General features: G+C 40.2%; 1 long non-coding RNA gene across 1 annotated transcript in view; it reads right to left on the reverse strand.

The window, feature by feature from the left end:
- Window positions 1-6,964: 6,964 nt before the first annotated feature.
- Window positions 6,965-22,892, reverse strand: part of LOC308498707 — an 89,493-nt gene continuing 73,565 nt past the window's right edge. The window contains exon 3 of the long non-coding RNA XR_013993506.1: window positions 6,965-8,285. This is a non-coding gene — a long non-coding RNA (uncharacterized lncRNA). The remainder of the gene's footprint in view (window positions 8,286-22,892) is intronic.

The following is a 22,892-nucleotide window of genomic DNA, read 5'->3' on the forward strand; positions in this document are numbered from 1 at the left end:
TATCATTTCATCTCCTAAATTCAGAGTAGATGGTCATATAAATAGTGAGAATTAGTGGTTGGATAAACCATCGGCCAATACAATTTCCAAGAGTAGCTAGGGTCTCTGAATGTCTCTACTTTTTCACATTAGGTAACTGAGTTTGTATATAACCAAAGACCAAACCCAGGAACAAGAATTCATTCCACTGTTTACTCATAAGTTTATCCAACAAGCTAGTCATTCATTCATTCATTCATTCATTCATTCAACAAAATATGTTAATTACCCACCAACTATGTTTTGGGCACAGTGCCAACAAATTATTTTGAGTTGTTAACATGTCAATTTCATAAAACAAGGCCTCTTCCAGCAAAGGAAAGTAGAGGAGATAGAATATGCAATGCATGCTTCTAAGTGCTATAAGGGAGACACTTAGAGGGTGCTGTGGGATCACAGAAAAGAAACAATAACCGCAATACCAAAAAAGGGGCCATATTGGAGGTGACATTTGAAATGAACCCGAAAGAAAGGTTTTACTAAACATTGAAAGCACTACCAGTCATAGCATGAGCTAAGGCATAGAGACATGAAAGATGTGACACTTTGTATTGAGAGTATAACACTAAGCGAAATAAGTCAGACAGAAAAAGCAGAGAACCCTATGATTTCACTGATATGTGGTATATAAACCAAAAACAACAAAAGAACAAGACAAACAAATGAGAAACAAAAACTCATAGACACAGACAATAGTTTAGTGGTTACCAGAGAGAAAGGGGGGTGGGGGAGGGAGATAAGGGTAAGGGGGATCAAATATATGGTGATGGAAGGAGAACTGACTCTGGGTGGTGAACACACAATGGGATTTATAGATGATGTAATACAGAATTGTACACCTGAAATCAATGTAATTTTACTAGCAATTATCACCCCAATAAACTTTAATTAAAAAAAAAAGAAATGTCCTTATTTCTTGCTGTTTCTCATAATACCCAGTGTCAGTGGGTTGCTATATACAGCAACTTACTATTTAAAGCAAATAAATGGCATAGTGTGATGGGAATAAGAAGTGGATTATATGACATAGGTCCTGAATTCACGTGCATGTTATGCCATTCACTAGTTATAACATTGGTTCATTTAGCTCTTCTGAGACTATTTTCCCCAGATAAATAAAAAGACTTTAAATCATAAAGGATAAAACAATCATAACAATTACAGGGTTACTGTTAAAGCATGTTCCAAGTTACTGAGATATATTTTTCACCATGAATCCTCACATCACTGCTATCATGAAAATACTCTTATTTTCCCCATTTTAGAAATAATAATCAAAAACAGTCAGTGTCAAATTTTTTAGACATATGAAACACTTGGGGGGATGCTTGTTGAAATGATGTTTAATGGACTTTTTCCACCCCCTTCTAAGAAATGTGATTCACAGAATTGCCTGGAAAGCTTTTCAAATGACTGAAGCATGACCACCACCCAGATAAATTCAATCAGAATATCTGGGACTGGGTCATCCCAGTTTACATATCTCCCCAAGGCTTTCGAATGTGCAGCTCTGATTGAGAAACCCTGATTTAAATCTGTTCATCCAGCTCCCCCAGACAATTCTGACCCCTGTTGAAGCTCTCTGAGTGTGACCCAAAGGTGAGAGTGGAACAGGGAGGATGAAGTATGGAGACGAAGGACGGCTGAAAAGTGCAGGAGAAGCCAATTGTGGAAAGAGAGATAGAAATAGGCTGCATGTTTAGCAGATGAAGGCAATTAAACAGATAATGCAGTTTTAGATTATTTACGTCAGCAATTTGAGCCAGTGTTGCAAATTTAGATCAGATTTCATGTCGCATTTACCATAAATAAAATTTAAGTCATTACAACCAAGACCTGACTAAGAGGTTAAACCAAATCCTCGATTTTCTCTCTTCTAAGATGGTACAGTAGGTATATGCTGTGCTTACCTTCTCTCACGACCACATCAAAATTACGACTAAACCACAAAACAACCATCATTGAGAAACTCCTGAGGTCTAGTTGAATCAAAGCCCTACAACTACAGATGTACAGAAACTACCTTGAGACTGGTAGGAGGGGCAGAGATGTGGAACTGGCTGGTCCCACACCCATGTGAGATCTTTAAAAATCGAGAGGGATGTCTCAGCTGCAGAGGTTCCCAAAGAGAAGCAAGGGGTCCCAGCCCAGGGTTTCAGTGCTGCAGAGAGAAGTCCCCATAATTTCTGGCTGTGAAAACCAGCAGAGATTATGGCTGAGTGAGATGGGGGGCAGCTAAAGTCCAAACCTCTCCTCTTAAAGGGACCATGCAAGGACTTACCAACAGAATCACTGGCTCTGAGCTCCAGCACTGGTTCAGCAGCTGGATAGGCGGCAGGAACATATAGTAGAGAACTGAGTTGTCTGGCTTCAGGACAGGGCTGGGGGGCTGCTTTCTCTTACATGGAGAAACTAATGGAGACCATTGTTTCTTCGTTAAGCCCTCCCTCTTCTCAGTGTGCATAAGGAGGTGACCACCATATCTGAATCTCCATCAAGCTGACTAATGTCAATTATTCACCATGCCCTGATTCAAGACCCTGCCCCACCCGCCCACTTTCAGGCAAACCCAAGCTGCTCTTAGTGGTGTTTTGTACAAACTGCCTGCCTTAACTCATGCTGCAGAATTTCCTAGGGTCTTTCAAAGGTTCTCCAAACCCAGATGTCGTGCGGGGCGTCCGGCGGGGTCTCAGCTCCCGCTCCCCACATAAGAACGCAGGACATGATGAGGCCAAAAAGGAACACCCACAGAGCCATAGGTAGGGAAGTCATACCACTATAGTCTCACTGAAGGCTGGGTTTACACGATGTGCGACCTGCTGTCTGCTTTGCTGCCAACTGACCAACTCTCCTCGACTCTCCCTCACTCTCCTTCAGTCTCCTCCTTCACTCTCCTCGGCTCCCCTCTGTAGCCGCGGCAGTTATATCAGTGGCCAATGGCTCAATGGCTACAGCTCACGGCCAACTAGCCACAGCTGATGGCCATCCAATCACAGTTGATGGCCATTTACTACCTGAGCCAGCACCTTTCTATGTGAGGCCGAGAGCCTGGAAACTGCTTTCTGGGGCTTTGTCCCCACACCAGATAAGCAGCATCTGGCTTGAGCATGTCCTGTACCTCTGGCTGAGCAGCCCTAAGCTGGCACTAGTGGCAGCCAGCCTTGATTCACGGCTTGGCTTCTCAAGGTGCTTCCAAGCACAGCAAGGTGGCACCCATCTGCAGATTTCTTTGTGGCTCCTGCTGGGTGACCCGAGGTGGGGCACAGGCTGAGGCTGAACTTGAGCTGCAGCAGGACCCTCCCAGGTGACCCTGGGCCCAGCGCCCCCAGTGGCCAGCTTTGAAACAAGCTAGAGCATCTCCCAGCCACCTCCAAGGATGACACACCCAAGGGGCAGACCGGGCAGGCACCAGAGCCCTGCTGAGGCAGATCCAGCTCAGTGGGATCAGCCCTGCATCATGACTCCTGAACTATAGTCATGACCAGTCCTCACAACCAATGAGCCTGAGGAGCAATCCCTGCAATTAACATGCAAATAGCAACAAAGCCTCAACTACAAGAGGAAGGCACGCACAACCCATTCAAGGGACAAACGTGGAATGCAGGGCTCAAGTGACAAGGAAGACTGAGCCACTGAGCCCCACAACATACTTACTATATAAGGCTACTCTGCTAAGTCTGGGAGACATAATAGTCCCACTTAATGCATAGACACAAACATAGGGAGGCAGCCAAAATGGGGAGACAAAGAAACATGGCCCAAATGAAAGAACAAAGCAAAGCTCCAGAAAAAGAACTAAACAAAATAGAGACAAGTGATCTACTAGATACAGAGTTCCACACACTGGTTATAAGGATGCTCAATGATCTCAGGGAGAAGTTCAAGAAAAAGTTATGAAACTTAAAAATGGAGATAGAAAACACAAAAAGAACCAGTTAGAAATAAAGAATACAATAACAGAAATGAAAAATATATTAGAGGGAATCAACAGTAGATTAGATGAAGCAGAAGATCAAATCAGCAATTTACAAGATAAGGTAGCAGAAAACGCCCAATCAGAACAACAAAAAGGAAAAAAAAAATCCAAAAATCTTGAGGAGAGTTAAAGGGGCCTCTGGGACAAAAGTCAAGCATAGCGACATTCACATTATAGGAGTACCAGAAGGAGAAGGGAGACAGCTAGGGATTGAAAACCTATTTGAAGAAATAATGACAGAAAATTTCCCTAGTCTGGTGAAGGAAATAGATATACAAGAAGCCCAGGAAGTGCAGAGTCCCAAATAAGATGAACCCAAACAGGCCCACACCAAGACACATCATAATTAAAATGTCAAAGGTTAAAGACAAAGAATCTTAAAAGCTGCGAGAGAAGACCATCAGCTGACTTCTCAACAGAAACTTTGCAGGCCAGAAGGGATTGACAAGAAATATTCAAAGTGATGAAAAGTAAGGACCTACAACCAAGATTACTCCACTCAACAAGGCTATCATTTAGCTTCAAAGGACAGGTAAAGAGAATCCCAGACAAGAAAAAGCTAGGGAATTCATCGTCACTAAACCAGTATTACAAGAAATCTTAGAGAGACTTCTTTAAGATAAGAGAGAGAGAGACAAAGAGAGACAGAGAGAGAGAGAGAGAGAGAGAGAGAGAGAGAGAGAGAGAGAGAGAGAGAGAGAGAGGAAGAAGAAGAAAATGGTAATAACTACATACTTATCGACAATTACTTTCAATGGAAGTGGGCTAAATGCTCCAATAGATGGGGAGGCTGAATAGATAAGAAAACAAGACACTTACATATTCTGGCTGCAAGAGACTCACTTCTGATCAAAAGACATGCACAGACTGAAAGTAAGGTAATGGAAAAAGATATTTCATGAAAATGAAAACAAACAAAACGCTGGGGTAGGAATACTTATAACAGACAAAATCAACTTTACAATGAAGGCTATAAAAAGAGACTAAGAAGGATCTAGTAATCCTGCTTCTGGGTATTTATCTAAACAAACCCAAAATGCTACTTCGAGTGGATGTGCTTATCCAATATATTGTAACATTATTTACATAAGCCAAGATATGAAGGCAACTTGTGTGTCCCTGAATTGATGAATGGATAAAGAAGAGGTGGTACATATATACAATGGAATATTACTCAACCATACAATAGAATGAAATCTTGCCACCTGTGACAACATGGATGAACCCAGAGGATATTGTATTGAGTGCAGTAAGTCAGACAGTGAAGACAAGTGTCATATGATTTCACTTATAAGTGGAATCTAAAGAACAAAATAAACAAACAAAACAGAAACAAACTCATACAGAGAACATTTTGATGGTTGCCAAATGGAAGGGGTTTGGGGATGAGTGAAAAGGGGAAGGGATTGAGAAGTAAAAATTGGTTGTTACACAGTAGTGATGGGAATATAGCATAAAAATACAGTCAATAATATTGTGATAACTGTGTGATGTCAGATGGATACTAGCTCTATCAGGGTGATAGATGGGACTGGGTTGGGGGCAGGTTGAAAAAGGTCAAGGGATTAAGAAATACAAATTGGTAGTTACAAAATAGTCATGGGGATGTAAAGTATAGGGAATATAATTAATAATATGGTAATAACTATGTATAGTGCCAAAAGGGTACTAGTCAGGGGTATCACTTCCTAAATTATATAAATGTTTAACCACTAAGCTGTACACCTGAAACTAATGTAAAATAATATTAAACATCAACTCTAATTGAAAAATTAAAGGGGGAGAGAATAAAGACGAACAAGAGATTCAAGTTTCCAGATATAAAACAAATAAGTCTGGGGGAATTAATACAGAGTATAGGGAATATCGTCAATAATATAGTGATAGCATGGTACAGTGTCAGATGGTCTCTGGACTTATCATGGTGAGCACTTCTTTAGCACAGGGAATATAATCAACAAAGTGGTAAGAACTCTATAGTACCAGGCGAGTACTGTTGACTAACCATGATGTACACCTGAAACTAATATAATATTGTGTGTTAGCAGTATTTTAATAAAAATCTTTAAAAACTCCTTGATAAAAGCTGGAAGTTCCATCACATTTAGCTACAGGCGGTGGTGCTTGGAGTGAAAGGAGAAAGAATCTTACAGTGCTGAGTAATAAAGCAACATGAGGTCAGCTTTGGGTTGGAGCTTAATTAACATTTTTATTAAAAATCATGGAGAAGAAATTAAACAGAAATGAAAACAAAGGAAGAGAAATCTCCTGTTGATATTTAATTGTAAAATGCTAAACACGCAGATGTAGAGAGCAGAAATAATGCAAATGTGACCAAACCATTTAAAATTCAAAAAGTGGCATGATTAGTGGTTCCATCAAACCATAAAATACAAAACCAAGGGGTCCATCTGTAGAGTGGATGACTTTAGAAACAAAGAGAAGTCAATATTTGTCTTGGATACGCAAAATCCAAGAATTTTAGCCTCTTAGTTCCCTGGTTGTAAATTATCTTCATTTCTTCATGTCTGAGGCTAATTTAACTCTGAGAATGGAGGGACCACATATACTACACCTTGGTTTTAAAGTAGTAGCTTACCTCGATTTATGTAGATTATCTTGTTTAATGTTCAGAAGCACGTTTAGGAGATGGGAATTATTTGACCCTTTGATAGATGAGAAGACTTGAGCTCAGAGAACGAAAGAGCACCATCCAAGGTCATACAGAAAGTTTAAAGGTGAAATTTGGACATAGACCAATCCCAAAGCCTGAACTTGGTTCCTTTCAGCAATGCAACCACTTTGGACTTCGTGCTGGAAAGTGGAGTTAGAATTTCACCTCTTCCACGTAACCACCATGTCCCAATAGATTGCCACACCTGTTATCACACACACACTTATGGGAGCCTCAATTTCCTCTGGAAGGAAATGAGGGACATAATAGCTGGCTCTCAAGGCTGCAGAGGTAATTGCACGAGGTCAAGTCTGTGAAGTCCCTTTTTTCCCAATACTTTATTATTAAATTTTCAAACATACAGCAAAGCTGAAAGAAATTTACAGTAAATACCCATGTACTGTAATACCCATAGTGGAAGTTTATGATTAGCATCTGACTCCACTTCCTGGATTATATACACCATCCATCCATCACTCTACAAGTACTCACCAATCCATCTTATTTTGGGATGCATTTTCAAGCAATTTGCAGACAACGGTGCACTTCCATATACATATCGGAAGTTGGTTTTAAACTGTCAAAGAACTTTACAAATGCATGGATCATTCTTATTAAAGTTATGCTTCTTGTTTTAATAGCTTCCTCCCATTACCTCTGTCAAATTGAGTGGTAACCTAGACCAACCGCCTCTTTTCAATTGTGACTGTATTTGGCTAATCTGCTTTGTTAGTGAACTGTACTTCCTAATAGTTGAATGAATGAATGAATGAATAGATAAATAAATAAATACATAAATAAATAAATAAATAAATAAATAAATAAATAAATAAAGCCATAGTTTATTTTGTTCCCACCTCTTGGTTTGCTCAGGGGCCACCTCTCTTTGGAGGATATACACATATGTTCTTTCAGGTCTCAGCACCCCCAATCCAGTCTGTCTTCCCTTCACTCTGCTTACTATTCCCATATCTGACCACTTCCCCAAACATGGTGAAAATAATGTGCCCCATTTGGGGAATTTATTAAAACATCTCTATGAGGACTAGAGTGGGGGGAAAAAGGAGAACCCAGCATTTGCCATGTACTGGCTCAGCTGTTTTACATTTTATCCTGTAACATATAACTACATAACACATCCATGTGTGTTATATGTAATGTGTAATATAATTTTCATAATTTTATCATTTACATATTGTAGAATAACTATATGTACTGATACATTATATCTGTATTGTAAACTATACATATTGTGTGTAATATTTATATATTGTCGAAAAAATATATAGTGATATTTGTAGAGACTAAATATTCAATAAATAAATGTCTCTATTTACCACTAATTTATATATGTTTCTTTATATGACAGTCAATAAATTCAGATGTGGGCTTTATTTCAATGAAATGTTGAAAAATAAAAAGAAAAGGAAAAAAGCAAAGAATCACTGGGAAAATCCGAGGTGCTTACAGGGGACAGGTGGGCGAAGCTACTGGACTTGCAGGAGGTAATTGGCATGGTGCGGGCATCTCCACGCAGTCAGGAGAGGAAGTCATGGCGGCTGCCAGCCTCCTCCACGTGCCACACGCTATCACCCTCTGAATGGGAACAAGAAAGCACACGTCATTCTCTCCAAATATATATGTTTTCGCTTCTAGGGAGTTGCTAAAGAATAAAGTGAACAGTCACGAATTCTAGAGAAGCGCTCTGATTCACACACTGACATCTGTCCTGGCTCCATGCAGTTTTCACAAAATGTACAGCAAACTCCCCAAAAGCTTTCTCCGTGTTGGCAGTGGCACCCGGAGCCAAGCACGGAGCAAAATATTAACATTTCACACAGCAAGGGGGTCACACCATGGGAGCTCCGGGAACAAAGTGCCTCTGTTTCCCCAGAGTTTACGCGGGTGACAGAACCTCTTTGGCACAGCTCATTACGAATGCTCTGACGGCTTCTCCCAGAAGAATGTATTGACTTTTGTTGGCATTGAAAAGATGCTCAAAAGATCAAAATAACAAAATCAAGTGACAACAATCTCCACAGGAATGAAATGCTGCTGCTCAATGACGCTGGAGCTGCTTGAATCCAAGAGAGGTGTTTCCCATGGAGAGCCCTGAGTGAATGGTGCCGTTTCCTGAGGAGGTGCTGGCATCTGAGACAGAGGAGGTGTCGGTGCCACATATGCCAGATCTCAAGGATGGCTACCTCTCTCCCAGGGAAGGCTGGCAGTGCAGAAAAACTCGGAGGCTTCCTGGGGAGGGTATTGGCACAGTCGCACTGAGAGTCAGATCCTTCTAGCTCTTCAGGTCACCAAGTACCTGCTCCGGGAGGAAATTTACAAAGAAAAGTCCTTGGCACCCTGTGAGATCTCGGACCCCCCTTGGAAAATCTGATTTCTTTCTCTACGGTGATTAACTACGGTGATTAATCAGAAATGAAGGACCAGAATGGGCCCTGGTTAGCAATTCAGGACCCCAGGCCTTTTTTGCATATGTAATATATTCCTATTGGTTCGCATACATTATTTCTAGTCTTCTTCTAGAACCAGGCACCTTAAATACTATTGTCTCCCTTTTACAGGCTAGGAGACTGAGGTATCCCAAAGTAGATCATCTTGTTTGGACGTATGCCACGTAAGTAACGTTAAGTAACTAAGTGGTGCCTATGGGATTAAAAACCAGATCCGTCAAACTGTAAAGCTTGGGCTTTGTCCAATATTGCACGCCATGGCTGAAAGAATGTTTACTAGTTACTACATTTCTTTATGTTATAGCAAATGAATTACATGGGAAATGGATTTTAGAGCAGTTCCCAAAGTTTGACACACAGATCACCCGGAGATCTTATTACGTGCACACTCTGATTCAGCAAGTCTGGGCGGCCCCAACATTCTGCATTTCTAGTAAGTGCCCTAATGACACAGAAGCTTCTGATCAGAGGACCACTGTATATCAATGCTTAGAGCATGCAATCTAAGGAGTAAGACCTAGAGCCCTTTTAGACACAGTATTTGTGAGTATTTGCATCAAGCACCCTTCACTAGGTTCTCTCAGAATTAGTGTTTTTGGGGGTCATCAGTAAGGGTAGTACCTAAATATGTTTCACATGAGGAACATTTAATTTCCCTTTATTCAACCCATCCACAGAGATTCATTGGCTGTCTACAAAAATAGTCATAGCTAACATCTGTCAGGTGCTTTACAGCTTAGAAAAATTCTTTACATGTGTGATCATATTCAATTCTCAGAAAAAAGTAAACAAAATAAGCACTGTTACTGATATAACACTAAGGTTCAGAGAGATGAGGTGACACGTAGCTGACCCATGTCACAGATTTTATTAGAATATTCAGTTTTTCTGAATCCCAATACCACACCAAGATATCATTTGCACGATGTTGATGGTACGTGAGTTAGTTTGCTAGGGCTACAGTCACAAAGTACCACACACTGAAGGGCTTAAGCAATAGAAATGGGTTGTCTTTCAGTTCTGGAGGCTAGAAATTGTGAAGGAGACATTGCCCTATCCCCCACTCCCAATTTCTGGTGGGTGGTTGGCAATCTTTGGTGTACTGAGCTCACAGCCCCATCACCCTCCTCTCTGCCTTCATGTTCAAATGGCATTCTTCTTGTGTGCGTGTCTTTCCAAATGTCCTCTGTTTATAAGGACACCGATCACTGTTTTGGTTTAGGGTATTACCCTACTGCAGTATGAACTCATGTTAATTTAGCTAATTAGTTCAATGACTTTATTTCCAAATAAGGTTGTGTTCTGAGGTACTAGGGTTAAGACTTCAACATAAGAATTTGGGAGAGGGTGGGGGATGAAATTTAACCCATACAGTAGGCGTTGTTTGGTCCCTATTTGGGCAGGCAGCAACTATACACATATCCAAATTGTTACACATAAAAGATAGGACAAGGCAGGTTTCCAGTGCATCTTGAAAAGTCCCAAAGTGAAGGAGATAGTGTTCTCCTGCTTTCACCAAGACTGCATTTGTAGGTTGGTGACTGAGGTTACCCTTGGCATACGAGTGAGATTTAGAAAGACAGAGTATTTCAGTCATCAAGAACAGAGTTTGCTAAAGAGAGAAGGAGAATCAATCCCCAAATGGGTTCTGAGAACATGAAGTAGAGATATTTCTTGTAAATTATAAAACAAGAAAATAAGATTAGAACTAATGATTTTATATTTATTTCAGGATACACAAATAAAACAGCTCCCCAGGTCCAGCCTTGGTCTGTAAAATGGGAGTATTAAGTCTAATATCACAGGGGGTGGCTTTTATCATTTTTTAATGTAAAAAAGTGTTTGTCAAAGCATGTATGCTAAGGCCTCACTGGATTTTTTTGTGGTATACTGCTAACCATTGAAAAACAAGCTACTGTGTGAAGCAAGAAAGAACAATTATTATCATTGCATTCTAGTATCTAGGTGACTTTTAGACTGGGAAAGAAGTGAAGGTTTTGTTGAATTAAAACAAACCCAGTCCTTGTTCACAGGCTAGTGGATTTAAGAGAACAGGTTGTCTTTAATTTTAATTGGCAGAGGATTTTAATTGGCAGAGGATTCTGATACTCTGACAAGAGGATTTATTTAAACTCTTCTGGACCATCTCAGAACTCACAGTCCTGTGTATGAAAACAACTCTTTCTCAGCTCAGAGAATGACATCTTTGAGGAGTTGACATTGAAAAAATGTAGTCACCAACATTCAGGAAAAAAGAGATGTTCACACCCTGACCAGAGCTTATCTCACAAGATAAACAGCAATGCCCTGATTCCCACAGAAACACATTTTGACAAGGTCACGGACTCTCCTCCTTCCTCAGGCCTCACTTCCCCAGGACACGAGAGGAGTCTTGTCTGAGTCCAAGAGCTTAGGGAATGGTGGAGAGAGAACTCATTCATTTGTCAATGCCCCTCTCTCCCTTAGCTTTTATAGACTGTCTAAAGTAAAAGATGAGCTTTGCTCCCTCTTCTTATTCCATTCACAGAGTGATTTAAAAATGGGCCTTTTTTATTTTCAGCTAATATCATCCTCTTTATCTAATAGTCAGAGGCCCCATAAATCTACCCCTTCCCCACTCCACCCAACATGCAATCAGTTTCCCCCCAGCACACAGCCCCTCTGTAATCACAATGGTTGTAGCTCTCTCATCACTTTGAATACAACGTGCTTTCTGGACTTTGCACAGTTGTTTTTAAACTCTCCTCAACTGAAAGCTCTCGCCATGACCTCTCTCCCCTGTTCCCTTTACATCTATCTCATCCTAGATGGCCAAAATCTCGCCCATGCCCGCTGTGACCTAGGCCAGGCCAGTGGCAGGCATCACCAGAGGATCACAGCATTCTGTCCTGCTAAGTTTGGAGAGGTGCCAAGAAGCATTTTTCTTTTTCCATTAACACAGGTCTCTAGCTCTCACAATCCCCTGCCCCTCCCACAAAAGGGAAGATTTTAAGTTTACAGAAAGATACAAGTGAAAGGATAGTGAGGGTGAAAGTCGGGTTAGATGATTAATGTGCAGATGATTTTGTAGGACATTGAGGGAGAAGACATATCGTGGTAGAGTGAGCACGTATGTCAGATTCGTGAGAAACACAATGAGGGTTCAGTTGAACGGAGGAATTGAAGCAGTGCTCACTAGCACGTGTAACTGCTCAGCACAGGCCAGATGGTAACCAGGAGTTTCATGCATGTACCGCACCTCTCCCTCGCAGGAACTTTACAGACTGCTATTGCCCCAGTTTGCTGATGCGGAACCTATGTGCCATACAATTTGATTACTTCGCTCAATTAACAAGAAGTCAATAAAATACAGTGTTCTTCCTACTGTAGGAAAGTGGAGACTGCCAACCATTAAGTACACATTCTCATACTTTCTTGTAACAGCTTGTTAACATTCTTGCTACCATTTTGAGACCTTTATTTAGGTCATCTTCTCCTAAACGTTTCAAAAAAATCTTTAGTCCAACTAAACAGTGAAGTGAGTGCTTGAAAGACGGGAGGGGAGACGAGTGATCATTCGATAGAATTCTGTTCATGTGAACCTGAAGTTTTCGAAACCGAGAAACTATTTTATTGTTGGTCAAATCTCAGGGTGGAAAAGATGCCATTTGTACAGAATAGAATTCTTGCTCACTGATAGGCAAATCTACAAAAGTCACACCTGATTAATCATCCACTATTTAATTTAAACTCCTTCAATAGCCTTTGAGAATTGCAGGCATTCATTATTTTTTTCCTCAGTACAGCAGAGAACGTTGACATAAACAGTATCGCATGCTTTTCAGTCACATTCTTGGGCATCAGTTTCTACATGGAGACTCACAAACTTCAAAGAAGAAGCAGAAGCCACCATGTAGCTCAGTAAGAGGGACATAGTCCAGAACTCTAGATGTGTCATTCAGCCGTTGAACAAATATTTATTGTCTGCCTGTTATGTGTCAGGCATTGTTTTATGTTCTTGGAGTACAAGAGTCAGCCTTGCCCTCATAGCATTATATTCCATCAGGATAGTACAAATGATAAAACATTGACATAATAAATTTATAAAATTATATCATACATTTGAAGGCAATAAATGGTAAGGAAGAAAGAAAATTTAGAACAGGATAAAGGTCATCAGGATTTGCTAGGGTGAGGAGATTGTTGCCATTTTAAGCAGGGTAGTCTGGGTAGGCCCATCAAGAAGATGATATTTGAGTGATGTCTTCGAGCTCATTTAAGTTAACTATGCCTGCAGGACACATTGTTAAACTTCTCTTATAAGCTAGGGTAGACGGCTGAGTTTGGGGATGGATTATGAGGGGAACTCAATTAAGTGGTAGTGAAAAGACTGTCCTGCCTGGGCAGAGTGAGCTAATCATCTCCAGGAACCTGTAAGGGTAGAATCACAATCAAGTGGTGAGAAATGAATTGTGGTCCAGAAAGATATCAGAGGTCAGAGCCGGAGAAGATAGTGCCAAATATTGGGCCTAAGGACCACACCTGGTTTTAAACAGTAACAAATGACTTGGGATCAGAAGCCAAAAGAATTAGGGGCAGATCGTGAATTAAAATTTAAAGTGAATCAGAGAGTTTAAGGAGCCTGATTTTAGACTGACATTTTTGGGCTGTTAAAGGTGATTTGATAGGGTTAGTTTTTGGCAAACGTAACCCAAGATGCCCTGGATAGCCAGCTGGCTTTCACTTTTCTACAGTAGCAGTATGGGAAGGAAATGCAGATGGGTGACTGCTGGCCTCTCCAAAGAATTAAGGATAAGGAATGGCATGCCTGGTAGAGTAATGTGCTAGGGAAATGGCACAGGTAGATACAAGGCTAAAGCTATGATTAGATTTCCCTGGAGTATTTTATGATAACCCAGTCCACACTTTTAAAGGTGTTGTAAAGTGGAGTTGTATACCAAAGAGAGAGAGAGGGGGAGAGAGAGAAAAAGAGAGGGAGAAAGTGAGACCGGGCCACACAAAGGCAGGGAGGTGAACTGAGCACAGGGCTGAGGTCAGAGGAGCAAAAGGATGTCTGGTAGAAACATACAGATAAACAAGAATTCTCAACTGAAGCTCTGCAGCATGAAAAGAGTTAGAAGTATCACAGAGTAGATAAATTTGGTATTTCTATAGTTAGTTCCTTACAATGTGAATCCCATCACCTTTCTAAGGTAGAATTTCTTTCTTCATCCTTCCTTTCCATCTCCCTCATGAGAGTGGTAGTGCCCTTCTATAGTTAGTTACTAAGGCAGCCACTTCCTGATTCAGCAGCTTCTTCAATCAGGTAAGTGGAGTCCTTTCCATGGTGGCCAGTCCTGCAGAAAGACTCTCGGAAGCATCTTAGACACTCAGCCTAGAGTCTTCTTCAGTTCCGTTATCAATTCAATGAGCTGCACATATCTCTTTACAGACAATCTTTTTATTTTCTTTAAAGTGATTTTTATTATGGTGAAATATACATAACATAAATTTTGCCACCTTTTGTTTTTTCTTAATTAGTTTCAAGTGTACAAAACAATGTGATAGTTAGACATTTCACCCCTCACAAAGTGATAACCCCCCTCCCCCAATCTATTGCCCTTCTGACATCACATATCTTTTTACAATTCCATTGTCTCTATTCCCTATGCTCTACTCCATATCCCATGACTATATATACATATATATGTATATGTATATGTATATGTATATGTATATGTATATGTATATGTATATGTATATGTATAATATATATATATATGTATATACATATATAATTATAGTTGACATATAATATTATTCAGCTTCAGCGTCAGGTGTACAGTGCAGTGGTCAGACATCTACGCCGTCCATGAAGGAGTCTCCCTAATAAGACATGTGTCCATCTAACACCCTACAAAATTTTTACAACATTATTAATTATATTCCCCAAACTGTCTTTCATATCCCCGTGGCAATATTGTAGTTACCAATTTGTGCTTTCTAATACTTTCCCCTTCTCCTTCATCCTCACCCCTCCCTTCTAGCAACCATCAGTTTTTTCTCTGTATCTCTAAGACTATTTCTATTTACTTTGCTCATTTATTCAGTTTTGTAGATTCCACATATAAGTGAGATCATATGGTATTTGCCTTTCTCCGTCTGACTTATTTCACTTAGCATAATGTTATGACCCAGCAATTCTACTCTTAGGTATCTATCCAGAGAAATCCAAGATGCTAACTGGAAAAAAAATACATGCACCCCTATGTTTATTGCAACGCTATTCGCAATAGCAAAGACATGGAAACAACCAAAATGCCCATCGGTAGACGACTGGATTAAGAAACTGGTACATTCATACAATGGAGTATTATTTGGCTACAAACAAGAATGGAATCTTACCATTTGCAATGATATGAAAGCACATAGAGAATTTTACCATCATACCTGCATGTGTGCTGTTCAGTGGTGTTAAATACATCCATAATATGCCACCATCATCACCATCCATTCATAGAACACTTTTCATTTTATAAAACTGAAACTCTATACCCATTAAACAATCTTACTGTTTAAACAAACTGGAGTGAATTCTGTTTTCTGCAACCAAGAACTCTGACTGATAAAATGGCCATAGAATCTCGAAGAAGACACAACTGGGCAAGGCAGTGTTGACACCTTTTTCTTTTTTCTGCACTTGGTCCCTGGGTAGCAGTCCTAGTTTGTAGTTAAATCTTTTGGTTTATGACCAAGTCAGGACATAGGCCTCTCCCAGGAATAAAATGCCTGCATGGGCACCTTAATATCATAAAACTGTGGTAATCAAAATGATACATAAGGTCCAGAAAGAAAGGACTGAGGACAGAAATGTAGTGGGCATTGAAAAAATTACTTCTTGGTCCCATAATTCCAAATCACAAATATGCTTCTACCCGTATTGTGGATTTCTGAGTCATTGCATATTACTCAAATGAGATCATTCTTTGGCTGACTCACCTGTTAAGGTTTTAGAATAAGACTAGGAATATAAAGAAGGAAAAGGAGAAAAATTAAGAGAAGGAGAAGGGGAGGAAGAGGAGAAGAAGGAGAAAAAGCAGCAGCCATATATGCAGTCCTCTAGGAACTGGAAAATGGGCCTGGCCATTATTCTCAGCAAACATATTTCAATTTTCCTTTTTACAAACAAGGCACCCAAGGTCCAAAGTACACAGTTAAGTAGTGGTAGAAGGCAGTGGTTTTTTTGGAGTGAAAATAGTTCTGTTTAGTACAACAACTTTTTACTGCACACCTGGGAAATTCCTGCCATCATGGGGGATACCAGGAAAACATGACCCCTAAAGAACTTGCAGATGCTGGGGAATATGGGTACATGAATCAGGGGCCATTTGGGGGCATAAATGGAGGGAACACAGGGTTTTTGAGATGACAAAAGACATCAGATTAAAGTGGCAACCTCCCTCTTTTGCTCCAAACAATTCTGTTGTTGTTGTTGTTGTTTTTTTTTTTTTTAACCCATTGCCCTAGCTTTATTAACAAGAGTGTTCTGTTTTATTCTCAGGGTTTTGATTTGAAGAATAAATGACGTTTCACCCCATAACAGATAATCCCATAGGGAAGAAAGAATTACGACCACTCTGCTAGTTCAGGGGACATGGAAAGAGCAATTGTGATCCTTGTATCATCCAGTCCCCTACTAGCCACTTGCATTGGAGGAGGAGGTGCAAACGTGTGATGTTCTCCGAGTTTCACTTGGTGAGTGAGGAAGGTTACTGACTTGCCTGCATTATGTAAGGGGCACATTCTATTGTCTGTTTGAAGAAAGTTCCTGTCTTCTCAGGGCCAGCACTGCATCCTCTCATTCCCTTTGTTCATTTCCTACATCTGTGCCTAAAGGACTTCCTCTCTCTTGATGTAAACACACCCGGGCCGGGTCCAAGTGTGTCTATCAGATGAAGATCTGGCCACTGGGACAGTCTCTCAGCTTCAGATTTTCTCTGAGTTCCAGAGGCATCTTGAGAAGTTATTTCTCTGAGATATACCCTTATTTTTAATGATAAATTCAGGATACTGGTACTCACATCATGGCAGTTGTTTGCTACACAGACTCGGGCAACTCTTTCTTTGCAAGTCACCTGAGTGTACAGGTCCGAAGAGTTATATTTGGGCTGAGAACTACCAGCAATATTTTGCCCCCAGTCATGAGCCATGTTATCCATTCCAGTTTTTACCAAAATATGTCTAAAAGGGCACACATTTCTAATTGCTGCACTTATTAGAATTACCTTTCTTCCCATTGATTGAGTTTAAAATAAGCAAACATGAATTTTATTAAGTTAATGTCACGACTAAAATACTGGTTCTCTCCGTTTTCTTCATTGGGGTTCTACTTCTCATTCAAAAAGAAAGGGGATCTGTGTTATGCTTTGGACATTATTATCTCAACCGCCTAATTTTGCTATTAAGAAATGTAAAACCTCAAGAGCTGAAATGCTGCTACACTGTCACCCATGATATAGTTTAAGTTGGTTCCCCGCGGAAGTTGTTTTTGTTGTTTCCCCTTTTTCTTTATTTCTTAAAAAATAATAATAATAATCTGTGCTTATTTACACTTCATGGGAAAAGCATCATTAGCATTTTGTATTTTTTGGTAGGCTTTTCTTCTTCCCTGGGGATTATTCTACATCTGAAAGGGCTTGATTCATTAATGAATAATGAGAAAGTTTTCAGGAAATTTTTCCACTACAGCCCTGCTCCCATCCCATTCTCTTCCCCCAACCCACATATGTAAAGAGTGTGTGATCCAGGCCAAGAAGTAACTTCAGGCTTTGCAGGCACTTTTTATTTTCTTTCTGTCTTCAAAGTCACATATTCCCCAATAATGACAGCCATTCCTGCCTGCCATGGCTGCAGGAGATGGTTGTTGCCATGGACTCCCAAAACGAACATGGTAACTTTTATTAAGCAGTGGCCTTCAAATAGATGTAATTGAATATGCAAATTGGATTTACACACTCAGATTTGGGCAACAGTGACTCTAAATACAGAGTGAGACTCACATTCACAAAATAAAACTGGATTGTACATACAAATCAGCTCTCATTGAATCTTTGAAAATGAGATCACATTACTTCCAGATTTACCGCACATTCCATCCTGGATAGCTAGAGCAAACTGTCACCAAACTTAGCTGAAAAACTGTGAAATGCCCATGATAGTGATTTCGTCCCCCTCCTCATGAGGGGCTTTGCAGGTAATGTATTTACAGAGTGTTTAAAATGTGATACAAACGAGGTCCCTAAGTTTCCCTCCCGCTGATGGTGTAGTTTGGGTAAATCGCCGTCTTTGGCATTTGCATCCATACAAGAACATACCACGCAGCATAAATAACCTGATTTCCATAAAACGGCCTTTTAAAATTAGAAAATGTATAATTCATTCGGGGTAGTTATTACCACTTTTGGACTGGAGGGATTTAGACTTGTATTTAAATGCAAATAACTATTTTTTCCCAGTTACACATAGGAAGCCACAAAACTTAGGAACTCTGAGGTATCCTTATCCTGCACGATAAATTCAGAATAACAGTATTGACAACAAAAGAGATTCGCATGCCTCATTCCAGTTCACACCAGTCACTCACATCTCAGATGTGGCCCTCCACACTCCAGGAGAGACACTTGTCCTTTTACATGTAAGGAATCTGAGGCCCAGAGTTAAGTGACATGACTGAAAGTGGCAGATCCATTGCTTAAGCCCTGACAGGAAGTAGGAATGCACAGACAGACACCCAGAGAGGGTCAAGGGTGGGAACAAGGTAGCCAGAAAGAGGGTGGAAGTGAGAGAGAGCACAGGAAGAGACACAATTTTGAAAGAGCAGAAAATGCCCAGAAGAGATGGGTCAGGCAGACTCTGGCCAGCTGCCTGACTGCCTCTGATCCCCAGCAATCTGCATGCTGGGCTCCAGCTCCCAGATATTTAAGGAGACTTGTAGCCATTCACAACCAAGACATCTAATCCTAGAGCCTGTTTCCTTCTCTGTAACCTTGCTTCTTGTGTTTCTTTTATTCCAGAAGGCTGTTGATCCTGTAGTCACTTACGCAGGGAAAAGTATCTCTAAGCCTCGCTATCTCATGTGTTAGGCATCAGAGCTGCAATTCCACAAAGGAGTCTGGTTTCTGGCCACCTTAAGTGTCCTCCCTTCTTTTCTGCACCAAGCCCTCACTACCCTAATTCCTCGTTCCTCAAACAGATTTCAATTTGCTCCTCAATTCTAAGCTAATGCAGGAGTCTCCTAAGAAAATTTCCTGAAATATCCTTCCACCACCAACCTGTTTAGATGACACATCTCTTCTCTCAGCCCCCATAATTCAGTGAGAGCCCTCAACCTATACTCAGTATGTCTGCTTCATAGTAGCCTTTCCCACTGGGCTGAGGTCTTCAAAAACAAGGCTATTTTCTTCTTTATCTGTATTTCACCAACAGGTGTTACAGAGAATGACATATACAAAGAAATCTATATGGATTCAATGAATCCCAGTTCTGCTAACACATCTGTGCAACTTTGGACAACTACGGAACTTCCCTGAACCTCAGTTTACTTATTTTAAAAATAAAACTATTCTATGGATAGAGTGAGGATTACATAACCTAGGAAAGGTTATGTGCCTGGACCACAGTTAGGTATCGACAAATGACAGCTCCCATAATTACCATTGCTAGTGTTAAGTAATAAATGTGTATCTGAACACCAGAGACCCTGCCCTCATCTTTATCTCATTTGAATCTGCACAACTTGGTATCCACTGTATTTTCTATGCTAATTGACCCCTCATGCCCTCCACATCCCCCATTATGCCACTGTTACCCACCCTGTCCTCCAGAATAAATCATAAAGTTACCCAGGACCTTTATTTCCTCTCCAACCTCAATGTCATTTCCAACATTAACATTCTACAATAAACCAACTTCACCACAGAATCCATTCCCTGGTAATGCTGTGTGTTATCGCTATTTTCCTAGAGGCTGCATTTAATCCACCAAGTTATCTTTTTCTCTGGGCTTCGTTTTTTCAGTGGCCGAAGGAAGAGGTTGGATCAGATGGACTCCAAGTTTCTTTATAATTCTAACTGCTGATTCTCAAAAAGGAATTAGGTTTGATCAAAGGACTTAACATTCCTAAGTACTTGCTAATATGAGACATAGCAGTGAAATTGCAAAGCGTCCTGGTTGAAAAATCAAGAGCAAGAGGAAATAACTGAACTTGAATAAGACACTTTTCTGAATCTTCATTCCTCATCTGAAAAATAAGGGTCCGAGAGAGCAGAATCCTCAGGTAGTAGCCGCAGGGGGCATGTGGGAAATGGAGAGACATTTTTCACTGTCACCGTGACATTTAGTGTATGAGGATAAGGATGTTAAAGAGCCTACAATGTGAGGAACATTTTGGGATAATGAAGAAGTATTTCACCCAAATCATCAGGAGTATCCCAATCGAGGCCACCTTAACAATGTTAAAGTGATCTCTATAAGATATTCCAGTTTTACCATTTTGTGACAGGCTACTTGACATAATACATGCTCAATAAATTTGTGCTTGGAGAATTTTTAGTTTGGTAGTGCGCTGACTTTCATGATGTAACATATAACTCTAATGAACCTTGTAATTCCCTGCTTGACCGATGGCAAAGAGCACCAGTGTCTTCTTTAAGTGTGGGATTTCCAGAAAACGTGATGCACCCCCATTTCCTGTAACTTTCCCTCATTTGCCAGTATCTAAGCCCCATCACATCTCAGAGCTCCAACTATTACAATCAGGAGACGGGTAGCAGCATCTATCCAGGACTCATTCAGTGCTTTCATGCTATCATTCAGCTGTGTGTAACCTCAGTTCTAGGAAGAAAACCTAAAAATGGATCATTTCTGCCTCTAGAATCACTGATTCTCATATTTATCAATTGGCATTTTAAAAAAAAATAGGATTGCATATTCTGAGTTCCTGCTCTGTGCCAGATCCACACTTTGTTTTGCAAACATTACTGCTACTATTATGACCCTTTTTAGTTATACGTTATTTCTTCATTTTCAGAATGAGGACAATAAGTTTTAGTGAGGTTTATAAATGTCCCCAAGGTTAGATACTAGTGGAGGAACTAAGTTGCAACACATCCGTCCAATTCAAAATCCATGATTTCTAACTGAATGGCATTCTTTTTTTTTTTAATTGAATGCCGAATTTTTATTTTTTTTCCTTTTTTTTTAATTCTTCTCTGTAATTGAGACAGGTGGTACAAAGACTCTCTGAGGGGAGGGGCGTAGTGTCTACCTGAAATTAACCACGTGAAATATTGATGTCCAAGGAGAGCCGGCTAAAGCCATGCAGACAAGAGCTGGGCAGCATGTGTGCTGTGTGTGTGTTGCCCCCTCCTTTCCATCCCTGGCCCATTTCTCCACTCCTAAGAATAAGATCTCTCATTTTTGTGGGGGGAAGAAAAACTGAAAAAAAAGGACTTCCTAGAAGGGAGAGATTTTCAGCTTTCAGATCAATATGAGAAACAACTTTCCGATGGTCAGAACTGGTGATAGAGTTGAAACAGCTTGGAAGGTGGAAATCCAGAGCTTGCTGTTGTTGTTTTGTTGAAGGCAGGGGTAAATGCCAGGTCTACTGTTTATTAGCTTTATGACCATGGGCAAGTCCCATAAGATTTCTGAGGCACTATTTTCTCATCTGTAAATTGGCTCATGACACTTGTTTCAAACTCTGTTGTAACTAAATACGATCTGGAAAAGGCACTGAATGCCTCAATTACCTCTCATGGGATGTTTCTACTCCTCCTGCGCTTGAAGGATTGAGAGTTCTTAGAATTCTACCCCTTCACCTCCATTCTTTTCTTTTGACACACTCCCTCTGAGCAACCCCATGGCTTTCTGGTATTTCTTGTCTCCAGCCTTGATCTTGAGAACTGAATTGCCAACTAGACCTTTTCATTTAGTTATGCCAAAGGACCTCAAACCTGAAACGCTGATATGTGACACACCCTCTTCACCTTACCTTTGTTTATCTCTATCTCTCAATCTCAAGAATGACAAAACTATAAGCCCAGTCCTAACTGTAGACTCACAAGATCATTTTTCTATTACCAGTTTATTCCGTATGGACATAGAATCCTACAAGGTACTCAGTCTACGTAAGCCTGAACACCTCCAACGATAAGAGAACACAATTCACAATACAGCATGAGTGACAGAGAACAAGCATGTGTAAATAGTGCATGGGACTCTGGAAAACACTAGTTGTTCAGTGGGATAAACTGAATTGACGTCAATTAATAATAATCTTCTGTCTTCAAAATAATGTTTTCCTTAACACTGGAAGTACTCAACTTTAAGCCGAACAACCATGCTTATCCTCTGCAGAATAATAAATCCTTGTAATAGACATACTCGAATCTTGATTCCATGAGAAAAATAAGAATTAGTATGTAAATTATAATCTTTTGTCCCAGAAGAATCCTAGATGGTAAAGACGATTCTAGAATTTAGCAAAAAAATATAAATCTATATCCTTAGGATTTGAAACACAATAAGCACTCAATAAATATTTGTTAAATTAATCACTTAAGGAATGGCATGATTTTAAGAGAAGATAATGATAATCCAAGTTTAGGACCAAATTCTTCATCCTGAGACTTTCTCACCAGTATCATTTCCTAATCTGCTCGTACGCCTCTGAACCTATTTCCTTTCTTCTTCCCTT

The sequence above is a fragment of the Rhinolophus hipposideros genome, assembly GCF_964194185.1.
Source record: "Rhinolophus hipposideros genome assembly, chromosome: 1".
In the NCBI taxonomy this organism is placed as follows: Eukaryota; Metazoa; Chordata; class Mammalia; order Chiroptera; family Rhinolophidae; genus Rhinolophus; species Rhinolophus hipposideros.